The sequence below is a fragment of the Vulpes lagopus genome, chromosome 2 (genome assembly GCF_018345385.1).
Source record: "Vulpes lagopus strain Blue_001 chromosome 2, ASM1834538v1, whole genome shotgun sequence".
Classification (NCBI taxonomy): domain Eukaryota; kingdom Metazoa; phylum Chordata; class Mammalia; order Carnivora; family Canidae; genus Vulpes; species Vulpes lagopus.
This window is the reverse complement of record NC_054825.1, coordinates 81,885,151-81,891,150: the sequence shown is the minus strand read 5'-3', so window position 1 is coordinate 81,891,150 and position 6,000 is coordinate 81,885,151. Positions and strand designations below refer to the sequence as shown.

General features: G+C 35.6%; 1 pseudogene; it reads right to left on the bottom strand.

The window, feature by feature from the left end:
- Nucleotides 1-1,940: 1,940 nt before the first annotated feature.
- LOC121477680 overlaps nt 1,941-6,000 on the bottom strand; it is a 69,732-nt pseudogene continuing 65,672 nt past the window's right edge.

Sequence of the window (6,000 nt, the reverse complement as noted above, 5' to 3'; positions counted from 1 at the left end):
AATTGAACACCAATAAAAAAATAAATTTATTAAAAAAAATAAAGAGCTGGTTTTCAAAACAAAACAAAACAAAAAACCATTGGCATTTAAACTAACTAAAGCCTCTGTCCCCTGGATGAATAATCATTTGGAACATTGCTAGTCTAGCAATCCAAAAATCTGATCAATGGTATTTCCTCTCAAAAAGTATGGGATCTCCTTGATTAATATGTTTTGAAAAATTAAAGATAAACAAGAAACAGAGTGACTTTTAAATTTTTTAGATACCAAGAGGTCACAAAGAAAAAAAAAATTATCTCCCTCTCTCTTTATCATTAATTCCTACCTCTCCCCACCCCAGCTTTATTATAAAATCAGGGATTGACAAAGGATAGCTCATCCATGGTTTTTGTGCTTGTTTCTTTTTTTGTTTTTTAGATTTATTTCTTCATTCATTTATTCATTCATTCATTCATTCATTCATTTATGAGAGACAAAGAGAGAGAGAGAGAGAGAGAGAGAGAGGCAGAGACACAGCCAGAAAGAGAAGCAGGCTCCTGCAGGGAACACGATGTGGGACTCCATCCCCAGACTCTAGGATCATGCCCTAAGTAGAAGGCAGATGCTTAACCGCTGAGCCACCCATGCGTCCTTGTTTGTCTGTTTCTTAAACAAAGTTTATTGGAGCCAAATCTAACCCTCTGTTTCTTTTTGTAAATAAAGTTTTATTTAGGGATCCCTGGGTGGCGCAGTGGTTTGGCACCTGCCTTTGGCCCAGGGCGCGATCCTGGAGACCCAGGATCGAATCCCACATGGGGCTCCCGGTGCATGGAGCCTGCTTCTCCCTCTGCCTGTGTCTCTGCCTCTCTCTATCTCTCTGTGACTATCATAAATAAATAAAAATTAAAAAAAAAATAAATAAATAAAGTTTTATTTAAACACAGCCACTCCAATTTCTTTTACATATTATCAGTGAGTACTTCCTTGATGTAATGGCAGAGTTGACTGTAGGGGACTGTATGGCCTAAGACATTTTATCATCTGGCCCTTTTTCTTTTCTTTTTTTTCTTTTCTTTTCTTTTCTTTTCTCTTTTCTTTTCTCTTTTCTCTTTTCTTTCTTTTCTCTTCTTTTCTTTTCTTTTCTTTCTTTTTTTTCCCGATTTTTTTTTTCATTTATGAGAGAGAGAGAGAGAGCATGAAGGAGGGGGACGCAGAGGGAGAGGGAGAGGCAGACACTCACTGAATGGGGAACCCGGACACAGGGCTCCAACCCAGGACCCTGAGATCATGACCAGGGCCAAAGGCAGATGCTTAACTGACTGAGCCACTCAGGCACTCCCTCTTCTGGTCCTTTAAAGAAAAAGTGCTGACGCCTAAGACATGAGAGCATGCTATTTTACCTAGTTCATTTAACAGTAGACATACATTCAATATATGGGTCTACTTCTTTCTTCATAGTATTGGAATAGCATTTTTCCATTCTATTGTTTAAACATAATTCCATAATTTGTTCAACCAGTCTTTGAGGTTGTTTTCTGGTCTTTTCTACTGTAAAAGATCTGTTTATACAATTTTTACAAGTGAAATTATTGAATGAGGTAATGTGCTTCTTTTAATAAATACTGTCTGATCGTCAAATCTAACACTTCTTGTACAGTGTTCACCAAAGTGATACTTTTCTTGCTCTCCCTTCTGTTTAGATAATGCTGGGCAGGAAAATATAGCCAAAGATTACAAGTGAGATAAGAAATCTCATATAACACAGCACAATCTCTGCAAAACAAAACAAAACAAAAGTGTGACCTCAAAATACAGTTCACATTTACAGAGATGAAGTGAAAAGGAATAATGAAATTATGCCACATGGCTTTTTTAAGGAGTTAAGGAAAAATAGAGCGTTTTATTTTGCGATTATTTAAGAGGGAAAAATCATTTATATTCCCCCAGAATTCATTTATATATTAGGTTATAGTTTCAAATGTGGGTAAATATGTCTTTAGCTGCAAAATTTCAGAGACAGGCTGTGCTTTTTTCTGGTAAAAGTCCAGCTCAGTAGGTTCTACATCACAGACCTGAGCGATGTGGGCTTGCCGTCTTTCTTCAATCCAAACAGCTTTCGGTTTATCTTCCTATAAAACAGAAACAAAAGACTGTTTTTCATAGGGTATTATTTTTCATTAGCAGATATATCTTTTATCATTTAGAAACTTTCCTTTTTCCTGGGATTTTTATTGCCTTAAATCTTGATATAGCTAAATTTTGTGGTTTACTAAAATAAAAAGAAGACAAAAGTATACTATAGCAAATACAGACCACCACAAAGTCATAAAATTGAACTATTTTAATATTTACTTCAGATAGAAAAGAAATAAGATCTTACAGATGAAGTTAAATCCCCAGTTCAGCACTAATCATGATCACAAGTCCATGTGAATTCAGCCTGTGTTTTAGCTTTTACTGCACATCAATATATAATACATAGTATTGACTTAAGAGTTTTCAAGCTTATGTTATTATAAGTGACAGTGTATAATTACTTTCTCAGTCAGTATTATGTTTGCGATCCATCCATAGTGATATATCTAAAGCTAGTTAAATTATTTGTTATTAGCTGTGGCTTATGATAGCATTTTTTTCATTACCATATTGATAGTATTTTTGGCATTATAAATAACACGGTAATGAATAACTTGGCACATGTATCCTATATTCAAGAATATGAGTTTCTAAGATCTATAAATGGACTTGCTAGATCATAGAGTACATGCAACTTTTATTTTACCAGATATTAAACCTTCCACTCCTCAAGGCGTTCATACCAATTTACACTTGCCTTGGCAGTGGAGGATAGTACCTATTTCCCTCACATCCTTGCCAAATTATGGTGCAAAATACTGTTTCATCTCTGTTTCATTTTATTACCCTAAGTATCATTATAGAAGAGTATCTTTTCAGACATTTCTTTGCCACCTGACTTTTAATAGGCTTTTTACTACATAAAAGTTAAGTCGATCATTTAAAGCCATGGATTTCTACATATTTTCTTATTCTTTATATAGTAATTTTCTGATACTCACATGGTATTGTTAATTTTCATTTAGATTTTTTTAAGTATGAAAATTTAAGGGTTTAATTAGATGAGAGTTTTAATAACTGTCATTTGAATTCAGCATAGTTATTTTTTAAATATGCATGCTTTAAAAAGGCATCTGTTATTTGACCTAAAGGAAGTGTAAGAGGAAACTACTGCTTGTCTATAGCCTCTCAAGCACTTCTCTGTGTGGGATTCATGTTGTGTGTTAATTTTTAAAAATAAATATACAGTGTACTAATTTGACCTCATATTTCCAATGAGAATATAATTAATTATTTTTTCCTGCCTTTACTATGCCCCATTTCAGCAGTGTTTAATAGTTTTTATCACATTTTTTGTAAAGTTCTCTCCCACTTGATTTATATTGCTCTGCTCTCTTATGGTTTATTTGGTATTTAGCCAAATAAATATTTACTCAGCACCTGACTCGGTCTATCCTCTTAAAATTCTGATTCAATAAACCTAAAGCACAACACATAACTATATCTAGGCAGAGGTGCTACTCAAGTCCTTTAATATCAGCTAGTCCACCTGCATCAACCAATCTGAACAGAAGCCAGCAAGAGACAACTCTTACTATACTCGTGCATCCCAACAGAAGAGCAGCCTTGCATACATACAATTTTTATGAGCTGTATTTAAATACAATTGATCCTTGAACAAGTTTAAGCTATGGGGATCCACATATATGCAGATTTGTTTCAATAAGTACAGTACAGAACTGCAATGGTCTTTTCCTTATTATTTTCTTTCTTTCTTTCTTTCTTTCTTTCTTTCTTTCTTTCTTTCCTTGTTTGTTTCTTTCTTTTTCTTTCTTTCTGTCTTTCTGTCTTTCCCCTTCTTTCTATCATTTCTACAACTGATGACAATTCCTTCAGATCTCCTAAAGTAGGGGAGCTGAGGAATTAGATTATCTAAAAGTGCAGTTTCCATACATCATGCCCTGTAAAGCAAGTCAACTATTTCATTGTGTGCTCAAGGCACAATTACCTTTTCTAATGTTAGGGGGAATATTGGTTGATTTAGACTTAAGGTATAGTTTGTATATGTACTATACTTATTGGGTGATTTCATTATAGAGGATTTTATTTGTATACAGTCCCCCTTTATGTTGACTGCAGAATGTGTAACTCTAACATAACATGTGATTCTTTAAAATGGCCACCATTTGCTTACTATTTATTGAGATTTCTTAGGATTTTATATGAAATAACTAATGCTTACAGGAATTTTATGTGAATTTTTGTATATAGTTGAGGAGATTGACATTCTGTTATTTACCCAAAGAGGAAATGTCAGTAACTCAGTCCAGGATGTCCAACTCAAAAATCCATGCATTTAAGATCTTTTCTACACTGTTTCTCATGTATCCTCCTAGGTGTTCAACTAGTTTCTCAAATTGAAGACCACCAAAAGCAAATTGATTCTTTGCAAAACAACTGATTGTCTCATATATTTCTTAGTCAGTCATGCCTAAGTTTTCAGTTACTTTTGACCCTTTCTCATCCTGCCACATCCTATGCATGCATAATCTCTTATAATCATAGTTTGGGGGATGTAGGGGTCGCTCAGCCATTGAGCATTTGCCTTTGGCTTTGGGAGTGATCCTGGTTCTGGGGTCGAGTTCCACATTGGGCTCCCTGCATGGAGCCTGCTTCTCCTTCTGCCTGTGTCTCTGCCTCTCTCTCTCTCTCTCTCTCTCTCTCTCTCTCTCTATGTCTCTCATGAATAAATAAATACAAATCCTTAAAAAAATCATAGCTTGGCTTAAGTTTGCTTTACACTCATCATAATCTTTATAAATGTCATATCCTTATTACTATACTGCAAATTCCTTAGTATCTTAAATAATGTCCAACTCATTATTGTTGATGTCTTCTTCTTTTTATTTTATTTTATTTTATTTAAAAAAAAATTTTTTTTTTAATTTTTATTTATTTATGATAGTCAGAGAGAGAGAGAGAGAGGCGCAGAGACATAGGCAGAGGGAGAAGCAGGCTCCATGCACCGGGAGCCTGATGTGGGATTTGATCCCGGGTCTCCAGGATCGTGCCCCGGGCCAAAGGCAAGCGCCAAACCACTGCGCCACCCAGGGATCCCTGATGTCTTCTTCAATGGAGATGATGCCCTACCAATTTTGAGATTATCTTTACTTTGGATGTCAGAGATTTCATACCATTTGTATTTTACCTTGAAGCCTTCTGTCTTGTATTTTACCTTCTATCTTGAAGGTAGAGTTTTTAGCAGATGGAAAAGAAGGGCATTCTAGGAAAGAAAAGCATGAGCAACGATGTTGAAGTAGGGAAATTCAAGATGTATCAAGTCATTTCAAGGACTTCAGTGGGCCCACAACTTGGGTTTGTAAGGTTAACTGAACAGCCTTAGTGTGAAGAGCCTTAAGTACAGGCCTAGATGTTTTTGTTTGCTTGTTTTTGTTTTTTTATTTAGAGTAGCTAAAGTTTTGGGATGAGAAAGGATATCACAATGAAAACCTAACATTTAGGGTAAGTCAGTAGTGGTGTACAGAGGTGAACAAGAGGAGGATAAGAGACAATGAAGCTATTTAAGATTCATTTTCAAAAGTTCTGATAAAAGGCAATAAGGGCCTAGACCAGGGAGAGCCAATATTTTCTTCTTTGCATACCCATTTTAATCAATCCATAGTAGCTACCTAGACTCTGCTATAAAGAACTACTAAATTCTGACTCAGTGATAACCAGCATCACACTGTATTAGCCACCACTGTCTGACACTGGAAAAGTAAGTGAAGAATGATTGCTTACCATTTTTTGGAAACCCTTGCCTACTCTAGGACTATGAGAGACCTACTGCTTAGCCTCTAACCTTTGCTATCCATCTTTAGTCATTAAAAGGCCAGTAACAGGGATCCCTGGGTGGCGCAGCGGTTTGGCGCCTGCCTTTGGCCC